Here is a 21,321-nt window from a genome sequence, read left to right as displayed (position 1 = left end):
TTAGTCACATGAGGTCTTCAAAGCCTCCTGTTTCTGAACAGTTACATTCTTCTATTGCCTAGAATGATCGAGTCTATGCACAGATGTAAGCCCCACAGATTACAAAGACACTTGTTTGGAAAGGTTATTCCCCACAGTGGAGGAGATCATTTGAAAGAGTGTTTTGAGAGAACAGGGTAGGACAGGAGCAAAATATGATCTATATTGTAACTAAGCGTGGGTTTCTGTATGGTTGAAGTATGGATGTCAAAGTGTAAGGTATGAAACAAAGCCCACCCTAAAGCCCAGCACCATGTCTCAGCCCTGCTTTCTGCCAAGACTGTAGCTCAGCATCCGGACCTTGGGTCTCGGTGCCATTGCTACACCTGTACGGTACTAGCAGAATGAAACTGGATTTTATTAAAAAAAACATTAGCCATGACAGTATCAAAGGCTCGTCAGCAGGGATGGTTGCTGTGTGGTGTGTGTGGTAAAATGTCTTACTGCAGGACTGAGTCTGTGTGTGGAGTTTGTGCAAGGCCAGTTTTTCCCACCTGCAGGCTTAACTCGTTTCTGTCAGGACACACAGTTATATTTGAGTATAACAGTTTTGAAAGCAACGGTATTAACATTCAACATTTACATCTAATCTTTCATAAGAACATTTTAACTGACTACATCCTGTTGCTTCACATTTCGTTAAAAAAGCACAAGGGACATACTGTTCTGTGGTACTTCATAACAGACTGGTATGTGATGGAGATTTTCTTTTTGCATTTTGCAATTTTAACAGCGGCTAACAGCTAAAGATCTGTTCAGATAATAATAAAAAGTGATCAGAATAATAATGCTTAGCTCTTACCCACTACCTTTCTGCAGTTGATCTCAAAGCTCTGTTAAAAGGCAGACCTACCATTCTTCCCATGCTACAGCTAAAAAGCTGAAACATCTATGGCAAAGCCAGCTATAAAGCTAAGATATCCTTAAATGAAGTCCTGTACTTTCTCAAGTTAGTCATGTTGTCTTGGTTTCTTGTAGATCGTGTTCTGGAATAAATTCTTAATTAACAGTGGGAAGAAAGCCAAGATATCTTAAAGACCTGCAGGTAGCATCTAAATGTGTGTTTTTATAAAGTTATATAGTATTGTTGATACATATAATAAGTTAACGTATACAATAACTTAATACATATCTTAATATGTATAAGATTGTTGATATATAATTTAGATACATACAATGATTACATAACATATAAGTTAGATAATATTGTTGATAAATAACAAAGTTTTTTTTCCCAAGCAGTCATCAGAAATAGAGCTTTCCAGGTTTACTTCTTTCCATATGTTTGCATTCTGAAAATCTTCAATCCTTGCACTGACCCAGGATTAAAACAATTATTGAAATACCAGAGTTTGGTCTGGGACAGTCATCCTCATTATCTTTGTCTCTAAGCTGTAGTTAGCATCAAGATCTAGATAGGTACAGAAAGCTTAATACACATGATTGCAATTCATTTTCCCTATTAAACTGATGCAATTTTGCCCAAGATTTAGCAATAGCATATATAATCTCTGGAATATGTTTCTCTCACTGTGGTTCAAAGAATTGATTCCAGACTGGTATGTTTATATTTACACCAGCAACATACTGAGCTGGTGGCAGAATGTGATTATTTTAGAGCATGACCCACCTTCTGAATTTAAATGCAGGTACTAGAAATGCACTTATTTTGTAAGTTTTCAGTAACTGCTGATGGTCTTGGCAATACCCCAAAATCTAGAAGTATGATGGTGGGTTTGCACAGTGCAATTGTATCACCTGGATCAGACCATCATCTAGTTTGAATTTGCATTATAGCAACGGTTTCTGGGCCAAGGCTGTTTAATAATAGTCAAGAGTCTGGCCCAGATTTCAAGGGCTACTTGTACTGAGAGCTGTGTAGCATCAAGGTTCCTTTACTCTGGATTGCATGAAAGGTTCTTGAGAAAAGAGAACTGTGTCCTTTATGCTCAGGCCTACTACATGCTGTTAGTGAGTCTTCAGCTGTTCCGAAATTGGAGATGTACACAGAATAACCATGGCAACCCAGGTGGGGTTTTTTTTACATTTTGTACACTTATTTTTTTACATTTATTGCTCCAGGGCTCAAGGATTTGGAGTGCTAATTCAGAAGCGGACCATAAAAGGTGGTAAGAGGTATGCAGGTGTGGTGGTTGGGACTTCTGGAAAACTACCTCTCTCCTTCACTTATGTAGGTGTCAGAAAGCAAAGACTAAGATCCACCCAAACACCTTAAATTCACTGTGGCTAACCTGACTCTTTTAGTTAGTTGAGGGTAAAGCTGGAGTGACACTCCTGAAAACTCTGAGCTGATGTTGATAGCAGAGAATCAGGTCCCAGAGAGGTCTCTAAACCTGTGATTGCTAAGGGTGAGTTTTGAAATATTCCCCAAAGTGTGAGGGACAGTTACCTGAATAAAACTGCTTTGCTGGACAGTTGATCAGACAACTGCCAGCCAGAAAACTTCATCAGAAGTAGTAAAATATTCCTTAATTATATAATTTTCTTTTACACTGGAAGAGCTAGACACTGCTCCCCATTACATTCATGAAAGAATCAGGACCTGAATTATCACAAAAATACTTTAGTGCTGCTATCTAGTCTTTGTTCCTTATATATATTCAGATCCATCACGTAAACTTATTTTCTATTAATAAATGTAAGCCTGTTTATATGAGCCACATCATTGTCCCATAGTTGTGTATTAGCCTTGCAATAAGTCATGAGCCTGATTCTCCTCTCTAGTGTACAATTTTAATACTGTCCAGTTCCAGTTTCACCAATGACACCTGAGTCTGGTGGGACAGCAGATCAAGGCCCTACTTTTTCGGTTTTCCCTTTGATTTGTGCCTGAATATAAAGCAGACAATCACAACTATGGCATGAAGACAGGTTCCTCTGAAATAGCCTTCCACAATCCTGCAGTAGAGGCATCAGCGAGCTGGTCAGATTAAACAAGGTTCGGTTTCTTGACAAATGATCTGAGGTAATCCATCCTTTCCTAAACTGGGGAAAATCCCATATTGCCATGTGTATTTGACTGTGAAAGAGATGGTTTTAGTAGATGTACCTGTGGACTGAACAACACCAAGTGTTGGTCACCTGTTCCTTGGGCCTTTTCTTAGGATGAGTCAGAGTAGCATCCTCAGACAAGGGCAGTGTCTGCTTCCGAGGCAAGAGGATGAGATACAGGGAGAGCATCGTCCTCTACATCTCTTGCTCCTTATGTAAAGCCCAGATCTGCTAACAGTCCCTCCCAGTGCCAGCCAGGAATTGGTCCTAGTGTGTAAGACTAGATGAATCAGTTATTAAGCTGTAATTGTGACAGGTTAATTGCAATTTATCATTAAGTAAAAGATCAGCTGCTAATATGAATAGCTGAAAGACAGTATGTAGATAGAGCGAGGAACTTTTAGATGCTACCAACAAAATTATATTTTGACTCATATTTCTAACGTGCCTTACTATTTCAAGCACCTGAATATAAAGATATTAACTATCTACAAAAGCAAAAATGTTTGGTATCAATAACAGTCAAAAACATTTTGGAGATAATAGATTTCTTAAAACGTCTCTATCTGGGTTCTGAAGCAGTTGTGATTTGTGGCTGTCACCCAGGCAGTGCAAGGCATCCTATGAGTGAGAAATACTGCCTGTGACACATCTGAAAGAACATTTTGGAAAAGTATAGGGAGGAAAATGTGACTTGCAATTCCTCGTTTCACACATCTTTGCACAGCAGAGATATAAATTCAAGTTCTTCTGAAAAGTGGAAATACATCTGGTGGCCACTTCCTAGTTCCTTTTTCTGATTTAGGAGGAAAAAAATACACGTGGCAAATTACTATCCTTGGGCATTATTACTCAAAATAAATTTGCTTAAAAATACCTGAGGCAGAGTGGTGTGGAGAAATGCTGTTTCCCCTTCAGTCTACCTCACTACCTCTCCCTCCTTTGGAAGCAGCAAAATTGTACCTCATTTCGGTATAGTATATCAATAAAACCACCTAAAATTTCTATTCAGCTCTTACTGTAACCCAGATCTTTCTACAGAGAAGTACTGCAAACAAACCCAGACCTAAATCCATGTCAAAATTTGCTGTACTTGTTTAATAGTGTGTGTGGGAGGAATCACAAATCTAGAAAACAACTTTTCTAACACTAATAATTTGCCCAACTTTCCCCATATCTACTTCTGTTTTCTACTGGCACTCTGCTTTGGCCTCAGTGGTTGTCACTGAGGATGGGAGGAACAAACAGAACTGCGTACAAAAAATATCTGTGCAGAACCTAGTCTAAATGGACATTTTTGAGAAGGTGTGTTACTTATTTTTAACAACTGCACGTGTCCAGCAATCTATCACCAACTTTAATATTATCTTGTTCCTCAGGATTTTACTAGTTCGCCTCTGTTGCACGCCAGTAGGTTTTTCAGTAGATACGCCTTTCATCAGGAATCCAGCACAGCAACTCACTCATTATCAGAGCTTCTTCTCACCAGGATAAAAAAAAAAATGGAGGGGGGAGCTGATTGACAAGGAGACGCAAGGCGATGCATTACTCCTGCCATAAGGATGACATTAGACTGCAGAAAATGAAATCATATATGCGGTACCATGCCACTCCTATACGTATATATGCCTTTCCCTTCACCTGAAAAAACAGTGCTTGTCCTAAAATTTGTCTGAACTCCATACTAGCTCACTAATTGCCTGCTGAGGCAGGCAGCACATTGTAAAGAATAATATTTTTTCTTTTAAAATGATTACAGCACAAGTCTGTTGCTACTTGTCCTCAAAATGTTCACTGCAATTGCTAATACTGCTTTATTCTCAGATTGTTTATTTCATTTGATTTCTGACTGCAGAGGTAATACAAACTCTATCATCAGATGAGTGGAAAAAATCATTTTACTAATGATCACTTTCATGCTGACTATACACATACAGCTATTGTGAAATTTAGTATGCTAAAATGTGTTGTCTGTGTTGGCTGAGGAACAAATGTCCCTTCATTAGTCTAAGAGTGTCTGTCTAGGAGCAGTACAGAAAGCAAAACTTATTACCAGTATTGCTAGATTGATAATGAGGAAGTTTTCCTACCTCAGCATAAGCACAGTGAAATACATGATTTTGCTACTACAGTTGGGTTAAACAGGAATTCAGGGTTCCTCCTATCTTTTTCAGAAATGGGGAATCTACTGCAAGGGAATTGTTCCACATTGCCTTTATAAAGTGCATTGATTTGCAAAAGCCTTTCCTGATCAGCACAGCTAAAGATTGCATAACAGAATAAGGTGCTGTGTGCATGCAAGTGCTCTGTTACATCAAATATTTTGGGCTGAAATGGTTCATTTTGCTGTTAAATCCGGAGGTTTCTGTTCTGAGCTAATGATAAACATCTGTGTTAAATTAAGATCTTCAGTACATTTGCCAAAGTGTGAAGCTAATTGTGTTAGGAATAAGCTCACTATTGATGCATTTTTTAAGACTTTTGTCTATTTCAAGTTCAGCTGAAACATTTAAGGATGCAGCTAGAAACTCCAGGCAAGAACAGTTGTAGAAACATCTATAGTAAGGGCTGTTCTGGGCTGTGGAGAGAGTACCCACACCTGCCCTTTGTCCCACCATCATCCAAACTTGCTTTCTCTTAGCCACTCTCCCCATTTCGTTGATGCAGGACTCCCCAGAAAATCTTGGACCATGTTGCTTGTGGCCATAATGCTGTTTTGCCAATCCAAAACTGCTTACTTGGGTTTGGAGTGCTCTGCGCTGTGGTGTTGCACAGGACAGCATGCTACTGGGCCCCTATTCTTGGTTGGTCTTTAGACTTCTTTATAAAAAATTGAATTTAAAAAGATAAGCTATCAATTAGCTTCCCTGCCTAACTTCCTTATTTTAATTTCATCCAGGTTATTGATGTTCTGTACAACTTTTCCGATCACTGGAAAGCATAAGTGCCAAATATTTTACATCATTATTCACTACAGCTGTTATGAGCTCTTCTTAGCTGAAGACTGTCTGGCAGGACATTCCTGTATGAAATTATGAGCCCTACCTAAGAGATGTACAGAAAAGAAAAAAAAAAAAAAAAAAAAAGTAGAATCCACCTGGAGTCAGTGGAGCACAGTGGAGAGAAGCCCAAAATAGCACCAACATAAGTTAGTACAACAGTGCATGGTGTAGGAGATACCCTGTGCAGATATGAGCTCTCATCCCAAAGTCAATTAGTCACAGTAAGCCCTTTAGCATCTCAACAGGATTCGTTAGACTGGGCATAACAACATGCCTCTTTAGCCCCATTGCTTCTGGTTTTCAAGTCACTGATGTTAAGAATCTGGGGAGATTAGGAAAATAAAACACACAGTTGATGTGTTTACTTGAGCTACTGCAGTGGAAAAATGAGAATCATCTACTCACTATGTAGAGATTTCCATTGCTAGCTTTCTTTTCTGCCTGCACCATCAAATCTGTATCATCACTGAAAGTGATTCAATGATTGCTACAGCCCTCATAGCGAGAGATCTCACTAAGTGCCCCTAGCACAATGAAAAGTGCAGATAAAGCAATGCCTATTGAGTATCCACTCCAGATTTTCCTTTTGCCTCTTACTTTGGCTAAAAGTCTTTTCCCCTTAATTTCACTTAAGAAGAAAGATTTCACTCTGTTCAGTGAGCTGACGATAAAATAATTAATTCTGTACCAAAACCTATCTCCACTTAATTTTAAGATTCAGTTTTCCCTAGACAAGCTACTGGGCATCTGAGCTCATTCTGTTCCCACACCTAAGATTATCCTCACATGAACTTAATTTCAGCTGTGTACCTGAGATCTCTTCTAGGTTAGGAAGAAAACAATTAATCTGGTGAGAGGTTCCAGCATTATATCTTCTTATGCTTTTTTTGAAGTATTTTTTCCCTGAACTTTATTGTTTCAGATTCAGAAGCAGCCTGCACGTGTTGTTTTAGGAGCAAAAGGGTAGAATTCACGCAGTCTTTCAGTATGGCATTGGCAAAAGAAGATATGCATGTTACCATGTGAGTCTGAGGTATGCGTGCAATTCAGAACACAATGCTATGCAGAAACAACTACGCTAACTTTAAATAGGTAGTTGATGATGTATCTGTGTTGGTGCGACACCCCCTCTAGTCAAATTTATCCCGTTTTTCCAGCATCAGAGGCTGTAGTATTTTCAGCGCTTCAGTTTGCTCCTCCAGAACTAGTTTTGGTACCTCTGCCTGACACTGCAGAAAGTCATGTGCACATCCCAGTTTGTGTCTATCGTGACTGTTGAATCAGAAAAACATCCAGGTTGGCAGGGACCTCTGGAGACTTTATGGTCAAGCCTCCTGTTGAAAGCAGGGCCTTAGGCTGGGTTATCCAGCGTCCCGTCAAGCTGAGTCTTGAATATTTCCAGCAAGGGAGATTCTGATGCTCCACATTTTTCAGTGTCCATCTTGGACCAGGAGGACCAAACCTGGACACAACACCCCAGGTGTGGCCTAATGGGTGCTTAGTGGAGAGGAATATTCACACTCTTGACCTGCTGGCTATACTCTTGCTGATGCAGCCCATGACAAGGTTTCCTTTCATTGCTGTAGGGACACACTGCTGCCACATATTAAGGCTGCACCCCAGGCAATCAGACGTCCCAGACACACACCCCCTCACTGCTGCAAGGGATTACTCTGTCCCAGGTGGAGGATTTAACAATTATCTTTATTAAACCTCACAATTCTTGTTGGCCCTATCTTCCAGCATGTCACAGTCTCTCTGATGGCTCTTCCTTTTAGCATCTCTCTCCTCCCAATTTGTTGTCATCTGCAAATTTGCTGAGGGTGCATTCAATCTTGTCCTCCCAATTTTCTGTAAAGCTACTGAATAGCATCAGGCCCAGTATCAACCGCCAAGGAACTCCTCCTGTGACTAGCTGCTGGTTCAACTTTGAGCCATTAGCCACTACCCTTTCAGCTCAGCATTTTAGCCAATTCTTTAACTATCTTGTGGTCCATCTGACCAGTTTGTATCTTGCCAGCTTGTCAACAGGTTACTAAGATGACCATGTCAAATGTCTTGCTAAAATCAAGGTAGATGATGTCCATGGCTCTCTCCTCATCCACTGAGCAAATTGTTTCATCATGGAAGGCATCACAGAACAGCAAATAAAGTCATTGCAATGCTCTTTGTAGGATAAGTACTTTTCTCCTAAATAAACCACCTTTACATCAACCTCTTGTTTGACAGTTATTGGTATCAAAGTTTCCTTCAAATAATGCCAACTGTCCCACTAACACCTTATATGTTCAAAATAACCCTGATTGTGAAGCCAAATACCTGGAATTAATCCCTTTTTCCTTTCTTCCAAAAACTGCTTCACCTGTTTATCCTTCCCTGTAGGAGGTCAGTGAATGAAAAGAGGAAAGTTCTGAGAAATGCACAGCTTGAGCTGGGAGGCCTCACGCCATCTCCTACACCAGAAATGACAGACCTGCCATCACTTTCTTCTCCCAGGATGAAGCAGGAGGGCGAGCATTCCCACCACCAAGCCAAGGGCTGCCTGGCCCCTCAGCTTCTGAGATACAAGGCCGGGAGACATCAAACTGGGCAGGCCTGTGTAAAGCCACCCCTACTTATCCACGCCAATGTATTTGCCACCTTCTAATGTAAATTGAGATGGAAAACCTCCCATCAGCTGTGCGTGCCTGGAAGGCAGACCCAATGATGGTCTGATCTCTGTTTGTGACACCCGTGTCTCACCAAGGCTGAGCTTATTTTTGGGACGTGAAGCTTAGGGAGTTCCAGCTGATAAGGACGGCTGTAGTGTGCACGTGTAGCAGCCCATGCTACAAGAGGGTCCTCTACTTCCACCAACTTCCTATACGTGATCAGGATCCCGTTTCTTCTCTTCAAAAGTCTCTATAGCCCTAGCCTTGTTTTTCAAAGCAGCTACTCCCAGTTTCAGAATGAAGATCATGATGAGCAACTGCACTTCCCAGAGACCCTTTCAGATAAGGATAAGGTGATTGAGATGGTCCCTCTCTGGGAGGGCTCTGGGTCTAAGAACCATGAACTAAAAACCACCACAAAGCTATAAATTTGGTGCAATCTCTCTACCCAAGCTATTGCCTCTCATACCTCTTACTGCAATACGTAACAGCACATTTATTAAAAAAAACACAACTTATCAAAATAAAATATTGTGTTGCAGAAGTTTCTGCATTTGAGTAAGGAGAAGATGTGGTAGGAGACAATCTGGGGCAGCTCACTGATTTATTCAATCTAGCTCTGAAAGGTATTCAGATACTGTGTGAAGATCAAATAGATGTCATCACAGTGTCATCATTATATGGATCTATATGTAACAGTAACAGGACTCCAACTATTTTATCCAGCTATTGGTATTGCTAGCTTTCTTATTTATAAAATGGTGAGCAGAATCTTCTCAGACTCTAGCTGCTTCTGACAATTTATTTGAAAAGCCTGTTCCTTTACATATCAAAATGAAGTGCAACCCCATAATATATATAAACAAAGCAAGGTAAAATAGCCATCATGCTTCCTACTGCCCTCAACATCACTTTTGAATAATACGTGATTTCTGCAGCAGTTCTTTTAGAAAGATGAGTCTGTGTTTGGCTCACCACCTGAAGAACAGCACATACTTTTTTGGGGTGGCCAAACATAAACAGCATACTCAAAGAAGCGATGCCTTTCCTTGGGTGCTAAGAACACTGGGGAGATTTAAGCTCTCATGTAGTGAGATGCTCCCAGAGAGCAGCAGATGTATGGACAGTTATTGTAGAGGATCTGGTGCCCTTCAAACCTGCAGCCCGGTTTCCCCTGCTGTAAGTTGTTTGTGTTCTTCAACTGATAATGCTGTCACAAAGATGAGAACTGCAATGGAACAGTTCAAAGTGGAAGGTGAAAAACCAATTCCACTACTTTCTGTCTTCTCAGCAGGGGGGGCATGGAGCTGTGGGTTCACAACAGGGAGGAGAAAAAATCTGCCACTATTGATACAGAGATGAAAACAACAGACCTGATACACGATCACCCAGCAAACTTACGGACTTCAAACAGAGCACCACTGCATAGTTACCTGAATAATATACATGTGGTGACATGAGTCATTTTTGCTGGTGTACCTTCTGATCCCTTTTCTCTGTCCTCCAGCCACAGCTCTATCTCATCTGATTTACCTATATTACTCAGTTCATGCATCTCTTTTCCCTGATCACTGAAAAAGACACTCAGCTGCTCTTTCTCATTAAAGAATGAAAGTTCTGTAACATCAATAAAATGAAAACACCTGTCACCCATTATTCCTTTGTTGCCTTCCTAATGGCCTCCCGCACATGCTGAGCAACAGGAGAACAGGGATTTAGAATTCAGTATCAGAGCAGATAACCAGTACCCAGCTGTTCAAAGCCCCTCAAGAAGTGGATATTAACCCACTCACCAGCCATACTTGCTGAGCTGTGCAAGTGTCTGAGAGCATCAGGGAAGGTGTCCAAAAGCACCAATGTGAAGGCAGAGCTGGCAACCCTTTGACTACCAGGGGAACTTGTGATGCCCAGCATCTGAGGTGATTTTGAAAAATCTACACTTCATGAATGAGTATCAAAGCCTGCAAGAAAGCTAGTAGGGACATGCTATGGAAATTCCCTTGTTATTCTTTGTTTAAAGATTGATTGTCAAAACCAATAACACTACTCTTGTCTTTCTGGTTTATGTTTTCTTTTAATAAATTAATTTTAAGAAAGGATTATGAAAGTGTGGATGCTATTGTAAAAGGAGCACAGGTGCCCTTCCTGCAACGCTGACTCCCAAAATGCATTTTTAACTACTTTCTAGTTTGCTTCCACAGATTTTACAAAATCTGACATTCACAGCTACTGCAGTGGAGTAAAAACCCAAAGTACTTTTAACTTCCATCCTATGATGTTTCCTCCCAGCTTTGCTTTAAGGTTACCTCCCACCAGGAACTGTTAAGCTCCATCCAGATCTGCAGTCATCTCACATAAGTTTAATAATATTTCCCTCCTCCTCTCCAAGTTGGGTAAAATACTCCCTTCTGCACGTCTGCCCCCAGTACCTCTGCCAAGTACCTTTGCAGCACTTACCTGCAGACTCTCCAGCAGCATAGCAGGAGGCTCACCTCACTCTGTACAGCTCCCTGGCTCTGCAGAGAAGTGCTGCTGAGGAACTGCAACTGCAACCCAGCTCTGTCTGCTTCCTGAAATGTTGCCCACTGCCCAGAAACCACAAACAGCTGATAAGCGTGACTGGACCAATTGTTATCATCTCATGTATCAAGTCATAGAACACCAGGTTGGAATGGACCTCAGGGATCAACTGGTCCAACCTTTCTTGGCAAAATCATGGTCTAGACAAGCTAGCAAGCAGCCTGTCCAGCTGAATCTTAAAAGTGTCCAGTATTGGGGAAAGTCTATTGATGTTGATGTGTTCAGGGCTTTTATTTATTCCTGTTCTTTTCATTATATATATAAAATATTTCCAGTGATTGTAAAATGTATTTTCTTCTAAGCTGTTACAGGTGCAAGAAAGAAAGAAGACTAATTGGATGGAAAATGAAAAAGCGCATGTTGGATTATGATCACGTATATGGATATACAGATACAGGTATTTCTCTCCTGGGGTACAAAGGCCACTCTGCCTCTCAGCAGCATTTGCTCAGTTGCTCAGATAACACCTGAATATATTGATCTGAGAACCCTTGCAGGAACTTTCCTCATGATGCAGTGGTAAAATATATGTAGTAATCCTGAAGCAAGGCAGTCTACAAAGCTGAATGCTTTCTGGTACTCCTAAAATGCTTGTGTCTCATTATCAAACAGTAGTCTTCCAAAGAGTACCTGCTCTGAACTTGCTTTTTGTACACTACAGTCTTTTTATAAATGAAAAGTATTGACTCAATCTATTTAAAAATGGAGAAGATAAGGCATGTAAAAAGAAGAAAGTTTTGGCAGGGATTTGCTATGAGATTATCATGATCCTCTTTGTTATACACTGTTGGCTATATTCTTAATTGTATCCAATTTATATATCTGGTACCAGAAATCTAGCAGAGCAACAGACGTACATGCAAAGGTGTTACTATTTCTTCAGCCCCTTCAATTTCAAAATGTTGCTCTCTATCAGTGGTGCAGCAGAATAGCTGCAAAACCTGGCCATGCAAGAAGTATCAGGACAAACTCATTTGTCTTCAAAAACTTGAAGATACATTCCCAGGAGTTTCAGTATGAATAATAAAAGTATTCAGAATAAGGATGTTCTCTCTCTCCCAAATTAAGTGGATATGCTTGGGGAATTTTAAATCCAAAAGCTCATTAAATGTTCTGTTCTATCCCTATGTTAAGATTCTACAAGATAAAAAGCAGTAGTTGGAGGAAATATAATATTATCCCTTGCAATGTCTAACTGCTCTTTTTAGGGTTCAGTGAGGAAACTATTGCTCCAATCACTGGTTGAGCTTTGAAAATATTCTTGTAAGATTTTAGTGACCTGAAGTTTAAAACTTACAAGTAGTTCAATGTAAAAAAGACATAGTAATAATTTTCATGAAATAAAAAGTACAGCAATATTTCCCACTACACCGAAATGCAAAAATTAAAAACAGTATTGAATTTGTCTCAACTGTGTAATATCCTGTTAGCCCGATGTTAAGTGTTGTGAAGGTAAGACATAAAAGAGTTCAGATGATTTCTTTAAAGTCACTTAGGAAGTCTGCTACTGAATCAGAATTAGACTACTTTTCTCCTAATGTTGTGTCTTATGCTTTAACCTGTAGGATGTATTTTGCCTTTCAGTAACAGTAAGGAAGGCTTTCAGAACTAAACTTTTCACTTTAACTTATGAAATCCAGTAACCTCACTGTTGCCTCAAGTCAAAAGCAGCTGTAAGTTTTTAAGGAGCTGCTCATCCTCAGCACTTATACGGAGTATTAAATATCCCTGAAACTTTGCTTCTTAGAGGAGTAAATGTTTCATTTTCCCTGGGAATGTAGATTTATCCATGGTTCTTAAAGACTGATGTACTTGCAGAGTCTTAGGGTAATATAGGATATGGACTTCTGGAGGTTATCTGTTTTAACCCATCATTCAAATCAGGGCCAGCTTACATCAAGTTGCTCAGTGCCTGGTCCAGTGGAGTTTAGACCATTGTCTATGGGTCCTTGTTCCAATGTTTGACCACTCTCATAGTGAAAATATTGTTTTCCTAACATCTAACTGGAATTTCCCATGCATCCTATTCAGTTTATATCCATCGCCTCTAGTCCTATTGCTATATACCTCTGAGAAGCATCTATTTCCACCTTTTTCTACTGCCTCTCCTGAGGAAGTTGGATTAGAGTGGTAAGATTTGCCTGTGGTTTTGGTAATGCAGCCCAGGATGTGGTTGTCTTTCTTGGCTGCCAGGCCTCATGTTTAACTTCTTTATCAGGCAGCCTCCCATCCTTTTCTGCAAACTTGTTTTCTAGACAGGCCGTGCCCAGCCCATACTGTCTCATGGGCTAATTCTTTCCCAGGTTTTGCATTTGCCTTTGCTGACTTTCATGAGGCTCCTGTCAGCCTATTTTTCCAGCTTGTCCAGGTGCCCCTGAATGCCCTTGATCCCCACCCTTGAGTGTACCAGACACCTGCCCTAATTTGGCATCATCCTCAGACTGGCTGAGGGTGCACTCCACCTCATCAGCCAGGTCGTTAATACAGACGTTAAATAGAACTGACCTCAGCATCAGATAAGAAATGCTGCCAGTAGCTGGTTGCCAGTTAAACTTCATACCATAGATCCCAACCCCTTGATCCTAGTTAGCCAGGCAATTTTCCACCCAGCTTATTGTCATCCATCCAAGACATATCTCACCAATTTGCTTATAAAGATGCTATGGAAAATTGTGTCAAAGGCCTTGTTAAAGTCAAAGTATACAACATCCACTGCTCCCCAACTCATCCACCGAGCCAGGAATAACATCATAGAAGGCAATCAGGCTGGTCAGGAAGGATTTGCCCTCAGTCAGTCCTTCTTGACTATTCCAAATCCCCTCATCTTTTATGAGCCTGGATACCATTTCCAGGCAGATTTGCCCCATAACTGGTTGCCACAGCCTTCCGAAGATGAGCGAGAGTATCATTGTAACAGTAACAGCAACTCTCAGCCACCTCAGATGAGCATCAGGTCCCGTGGTTTGGGCTTTGTGGGATGGGGGCTGTGAGCAGCTGATGGTGTTGGTGGTCACTGCTGAAGGTGTGTACACAAGGCCGGCATCAGGCATGGAACCTCCCCACCATGTCCACTGTTTACATCACAAGGGCTGGCACCCCTGCTGCAGCATTTCCCAAGGCTGGATTCCTGCAGGTACAGACATGTCCATGTTTCTGCCAGGGTAAATCATCCCACAGGTAGGCAGTAAAAAATATAACAGTAATCCAACAGCTGTTGATGATCTGCTTGATTTGGGGAGTAATTTGTCCTGATGGCTTGACCATGCCCATCAATAAATCACACCAGAAGCCTGAAAGCCTTCAACTGCCTCCTTAATCTTTATAAAAGAAAGCTGCCTGATTCATTCAATTCCAGAGAAAAACAATAGAACTGTACAAAGTTTTCCACTAACTACAGAACCATGAAGAGATAAAATTCTAAGCAAATACGTAGCCACTACAGCATTTAACTTTCAGGGCTTTTTGCTTCTATTTGCTGTCCAGTTCTTTTTTCTTGTGTCCAAATGGAGTCTTACAATACAGCAAGTTGAGGATTAAGGATAAAGGGTAGTAATGGAGCAAAATGGGACACAGAAAAGGCATGGAGGCAGCTGTGAGGACAAGGCCATTGTCACCAGAAGAACAGACTGCACCTCCTGACCACCTGACTGTCTTTTATTCTCTTTCCCGCTCCTCCTCAATCTTTTTCCTGCTCTTTCAGATGAGAAATATTTGACTCTTTTTCAGCTCAACAGTAGCAGTCTTTGAAGGGTCAAAAGCATACAAACATGATAACAGATTCTCCCAATTCCTAGGTGGCTGGAGAAAGTTATTATAATCAGAACAACATCAGTGTTTGGCAGCTGTCACTTGTGCTATCACGGCCTTTCTCTAGCATTGAGAAACTAAATATTAATGGACCAGAAATTCAATCAAATACCTACTCTATGTGCTACACCACAGTGTCGGCTGCAAAACCCTTTTAACCTCCTATAATAAATGTCTGATGCATTGTGAAGAAAACACTAGCAGCATCAAAATGCTGCTGGACACAACTGGCTTGAGCCAGAGAGTCTTCAGCCGAGTGTTATTTCCTACTCTGTGCAGTAAACATCTCTGTGAGAACTACAGATGTGTCTGATGAAAATGGAATTGTAAACATATACCCCTGGTGTGTTGCTGAGTGCAGATCAGAGGACATCTCTTCATTGCTTCTGAGTATCTCTTTCAGCAATGAAAAGGAGAATAGTGGATAAGCCTTTGAGACACTGAAACAGAAAATGCCCATTGCGACTTCTATCATTCCAGGAATGTTATGGAAGTGAGTGAGCGATACAGTGCAGTCAACTGAGGATAGCTGCAAGGAGACTGAAGAGTTTAAGTATCAGAGTGTTGTCCCAACTTACAAGAAGATGTCTCCAGTAATTTGTAGAAATTTTCTCTATGTTCTTAGACCTGACCAGAGGTATTCAGTAAACATGGTAGATGCCTGTTGTTTTCATTGTGTTTTTACTATTTTCTCCAATATTTTTCCCTTGGAATCAAAGTTTAGTGATACGGTAATAACTATTCAGCTCTCTGCATCATGTGTAGACTATTTGAACACTGAAAATATTATTGTTCTTCAGAAAAGCTAACAAATTGCCTAGTTAGAGGGAAAAGTGAATCATTTCTGCTAGAATAGGGCACAGTTGATTTTAGCTGAACTCTACTAGCCAGAAGAGGCATGGATCTATTTTACAAATATTTCTTGTATCTTCCACAAGACAGAAGAGTGGTAGGCAGTGGTCAAGAGCAGCTGCTGAAACCTTGAGTTATCCAACTTGGCAATGAATTCTCTGGAGGGTTTATCTTTCCTGTAGTGCAGGATAACATGTTTTTTTTTCTGCAGTCTGAAGAATAAAGTTGGTTGTGTTGTGCAATGCTGTGCAGAGAATGAAATAGAATGTATCTTTTGCTTCTGCTGTCGTGGTGGCTGTGTTTGGGAACAAGTTTGTCTATGGGCAGAAAGAACTGGTTTTGAGGCAACAACAATCTATATTCTGCCATTTGGGTTTTCCAGTGCAGTTTATCAGTTAAACGTGGTCAAAGTCTTTGGTCAGTAAGGAGAGGGAAGCAGCTTAGACACAAGAAAGGTAGATTAGATATAGAAGCAGTGAAACCACTCAGAGTGATAGAGATGTCCTGAAATTGTAGAGCATGTCAGTTCCTTTGCCGCAAAAACGTGTGACTTACTTTTGCCAAGAAAACTGGAAATGCAAAGAACTCCAAAGCTTTCTCTGTTGGAGTCACCTTTTGTCTGTCTCCTCTTCTGGCACAAGCAAAGGAGTCTTGTTCTGCTGGGAGGGTTCCCAGCCTTAAGCAATGGGCCATGACTCTGGGAACTGTCTGAGGTAAAAAGCTAGTCCAACCAAGGCATAAAAATATCCCTGTTTTTATCCCAGTTCAGATGCTGGCATGTGGTTGTCATGGTTGCCAAATATAACTTAAAAAAAATTAATACAGGAAAATCAAGTTTTTCCAACCACATGGAAGAGAAGCCGAAGTGCTTTAAGCACTGTGTCTACTAAAAACAAGATGCAAGCATCCACTATCTGAGCATTCATGGCAGACATCCATAAGTAAACAGACCTGGAAACAGCAGAGTATTTTTTAAAAAATACCATTGAATAAGCAATGAAAATTCACTTTGAAAACTCATGGTGGATAGAGAGCAGTGAGGAAATCAGATGTGGGGTTTTTTACCCATCCACAAACAAGAAATCTCTGGATAAATGACCATTCGGTTGCCCAAATAGGACAGACTTCTGTACCACAGAACAGTTAAAACCCTTGCCTTGTTCAAGTGAGGCCCTCTGCAGCTGGCAAGCACAAGATTTCACCTTCCTCTGGAGGACAGGAGAGTTGTCTTGTGAGTGATGGCGAGTGGTAGCCCAGTACTTTCACAGGGTGAAGTACATGGTCTGCAAAGAGGCAGTGATGTCTCAAAGAAGGCAGCCATAACATGTAAAGGAGCACAATCATAAAAAATAAATTAGAAGTACAAGCATGAGGTCAGGAATATGGCAACACTGAGACTGAAAAATCAGGCATTCAAAAGTCAGGGAATAGGGAAATTTGATCAGAACAAAGACAACCCTCTGCTTACGTTTTTCTCAGAGCCAGCTTCCTTCATTTGGGAGACAGCATTTCCAATCAGCTAAATGATAGGAGGATGGAGAGTGGGAGAGGTCTGGCATTACAGCCATCAGCAAGCTGCTACGGTTAACCAGATCTGCTTGGGACATTCAGCCTGAAGGCTGTCGCTCCCTTATTCACCTCAGTCACATTGTTTTGGTGATATTTCTAGATCTGATGCATTGGAAGACCAAGCTGATACTTTCTATTGAGTCAGCTGAACACTGAACTTAAGCACGTTTCATTTGAGCTATAGCTGCTAGAATTTAAAGAGTTATGGATGTGCTTGGGGGCTGGTGCTCAGCATGAGAGCCCCAAAGCACTGGCTGCACTTTGTACACTGCTGAGAGATGGTCGCTGCCTGACAGAGCTCACAGTCTAAGCTGGCAGTTAAGGCAAAGCTTCTTCAAGGAAATAGCTCTCACTGTTTTAAACTGAGACAAGCCAACACCCTCCTAATTGCTTAGGCCTCTTGTCTCACCTCCTACACCATTACTGCTTCAGTCAGTGACCCTCTGTACTACCTTGCCTGCGGGAAAAGAGTCTTAAGTCTTCACTCCCACTCCCTCTGTAGTCAAGACACGGCTTCTTCTTGGAAGGCTAGATGCTGTTCCCGTCACTAGATCTTCTCAGAAGTGGATGCAAAGCCAAAAGTATCTAATCTTAGACAGCCATTGTTTTTTTTTTTTCCTTCCTATCGTTTTATGTGCAAGTATTCACACACACGTGCATACACAAACACAGCAGTGTCTTGGTTTAGACAGACTTGTTTCACAGTCCATAGATGAACATAGTTGAATACAGGTTTTGGATGCCTGAACTAAAAATAAACACTCCCTGCTAACACATTACACACCTACACAACTAAAACTGCATGCTAATTATCCTAACAGCCAGCTTTCTGGTTCCCATTTTGCAGTCACGGCAGTGGACGTCAGTGCACTACACTAACCCGTCTCTAGAGGCTGACATGGAACATCTCTGAAATGCAAAGAGGACAAAAACAAACTACTAGATGAATCTAAATCAACAACAGCAAAAACATTCTCCTGTTTAAAATTAAACTGAGAAATTCATTTGGGGACTAATGGAAATATTGCCAGCTCCAGCTGGTCAGGCATGGACTGCAGCAATAATTCGGTCCAGGTTATTGAACTCTGTACATTAATATGTAGCACCGCATCTACCTTTAGCATCTGTAGTTCCTCAGAGACTGCCTCTGAAGAATGCCAGCCTAGCTGGGCTGCTCACCACAGACCTCAGTAACAGCATGGCAAACGAAGGCACTCTGAGCCAGTAGCTTGCTGTGTGAACCACTCCAAACACAGCTGCATCAATTTTTGTCTATCACACAATTTTTGTTGACAGTTGCAGGTTTTGACACTGTAGTCTTCTCCTGTAGAAGCATGCAGTTTAATCGATAAACTCATCGGTTTATTTAGGTTAGGGTGTGTCTGTGGCTAGACTAAGTACAGTTTTACAGCATAAGGTTATAATTTGCTGGTTAGCAAGAGCTCATGAGCCTGCTTTTAGCCTGTGCCTGTGTGAGAATATATCTGGCTTCACAACTGTTTATCACTTCTAATCGCTGTCTTCAGCTCTATCTGCATAACCTTGCAGATAGCATCCTGGCTTTCCTGCTGTTCCCTGTGCTGTTAATCCTTCTGTCACTCAGATGTACTTTTTGGCAGGCCTGCTGTGATGCATACTAGAAATCTCAAAATGCATGTGATGTCAAAATATACTTAGTTTTCAGATTCCACTGAGACTTCCTCAAGGGAGGAGAAAAACTCCCTGTTCAGCCTCTAATATATCGTCCACTTGTTCATTTAAGCATTTGACTGTCACTGAAGTGCTGGCACACTGCATTTTCTGGTTGTTAAGAGTTAGCAAGGAGCCAGCCAACACATTTTTAGACTCCACTATGTTGCTGCTGAATGTTGATAGCTTTTTCAAGGTCCTATCTGCATCTGTTTCCCCTTTTGAGGAAAGAAAGTCCAGGGCATATATTTGTTAGCTGGAGCTTGTAATTGAGTAGATTAATGATTTGATTGGCATGATATAAGGGCCAATTTTAAAAGCACACAATTAACTTTAAGCACTAATATTCCCATTCAAGTCAGTCATTATTCCTTTGCTTAAGTGCTTTGTTGAACTGGGTCCTGAATATGAAGCAGCCCTGTGTTACAAAATTAATTGCCTTTCTGCCCCAGGAGCTTAGCTGCTTTGCTGACAGAACCAACACAGGGAAATTATATACATGGTTTGCAACAGGAATTAAAAGTGCCGCTGACGTGGTGCCTGAAAGAATGACTATCAGGAGAAAGAGATTTCAAAGCAAAACTGAAAAATAACAAGCCAAAATCAATGAGCCTTACAACTTGCTGGGGTGCATGATCTGGTTCAGGTCTGGTGAGCTGCCAAGGGATGTGACCCCTGAGAGCAAAATCCTGCTGCCAAGAGAGGGGGGGCTGGGAGCCATCAGAGTGTGGTGGGGTGGAGGGACCAGTGTGCTCCCGCGGCTGGAAGGTGGCAGAAAACCCAGGCAGCCGGTGAGCCCAGGCACGGCCGCTCGCCCCACGCCTCGTGCTGCTTGCCCCTGCTGCCACGCTGGTGACGGGGGAAATGTCCCCCCCTGGCCCAGGCCACGGTGGAAATGCAGCCGACCTGCACCAAACCTGCGGCTGCAAAAGCCATGTCAGGAACGGTGCCACTACAGGGGCGGTGGCAGGGCTCTTCCAGTTGGGAGCAAAACTGGGTCTTCTTGGAGAAATACAAAGCCAAGATGCTGAGTAGTGCCTGTTACCTAAGAAATTATTATTTTATGTCACCTCACTGTACCTGAAGTCCTTGGGAGGTTGGATGTGGTAGATACATCTGTAAACGTGTTTGGAAAAGAGTCCTTCATCTTCTGCAGTCAGGAGCTGTGGCCCTCTGATCCTAGCTCTTACTTTCTGCATCAGGATTTTCTGAATTTCCATCTTATTTTGCTGTGTTTTGTTTCTGGCTTGGATGCAGGGTCCACATTTTGGGGGGACACGTAAATAAGTCTGGTTGGCAGGATGGTGTGGAAGTGTAGAAGAGGCCTCTGGGGTTTTTTGCGAGTTCTTACCAGGTTTGTCTTTCTGCTTGCTTGATCCACGGTGGTGAATTTTGGTGAAAGACTGTGTAGGGACAATGCAAGCATGTCTCAGGGCCCTCTGGCCTTCCACTCCTTGCCCCCTCCAGTGCAAGTATTTACAGGGTAATACAGAAGAAAAACTTTTGTGAAAATCTAAGGTTGTTTCTCTACCTGTATGGCCATATTGAGGAGACTCAAGATGCATCAAGGAGCTTAAATAATGTGGCTTTTAGAAGGAAGAGAGTATATGGGATGTCATCCTCCCTAGGAAGAAAGTGTGAGTCTCTGGATTAGCTGGGATTATCCTGCATTTTAGAGATGATATCTAAGAATACAGTCTTGTGTGAATCCTCCTTCATCTTTGTTCTTACGTGCTCTGTTCAATAAAAATTTGGTTTATGTCAGAGTTTTCACACTGCTGGACTGAGAGGCCTTCATCTCCTCCAGCACCCTGTCTCTCACCTCATAGATACTTTTGTTCATTTGGAGTGAGCCGAGGGATTTTGGTGCTATGCCCAACTGCGTGGCCACCAGTCTTGCCCATAGACCCTCATGGGGCTGCAGGCTGCATCCACAGCAGCAGCCAAGCAGTTGCAGCACTCAAAAGGGCAGTTGTCCTGTCCCAAATCTTTCTCTCAATTTCTGTCATCCTTGCTGTGAATGCCAGAGGAAGAGCTCAACCCCTTGGCTGTATAAATAGGGTGGCAGAGCTATCCGTGGGAAATGCCTCCAAAACCTCCTTTCCTCCAGACTATCTTGT

This window comes from Tyto alba, unplaced genomic scaffold, assembly GCF_018691265.1.
Source record: "Tyto alba isolate M040663 unplaced genomic scaffold, T.alba_DEE_v4.0 Super-Scaffold_46, whole genome shotgun sequence".
Lineage (NCBI taxonomy): Eukaryota > Metazoa > Chordata > Aves > Strigiformes > Tytonidae > Tyto > Tyto alba.
Note: the sequence above shows the minus strand (reverse complement) of the source record.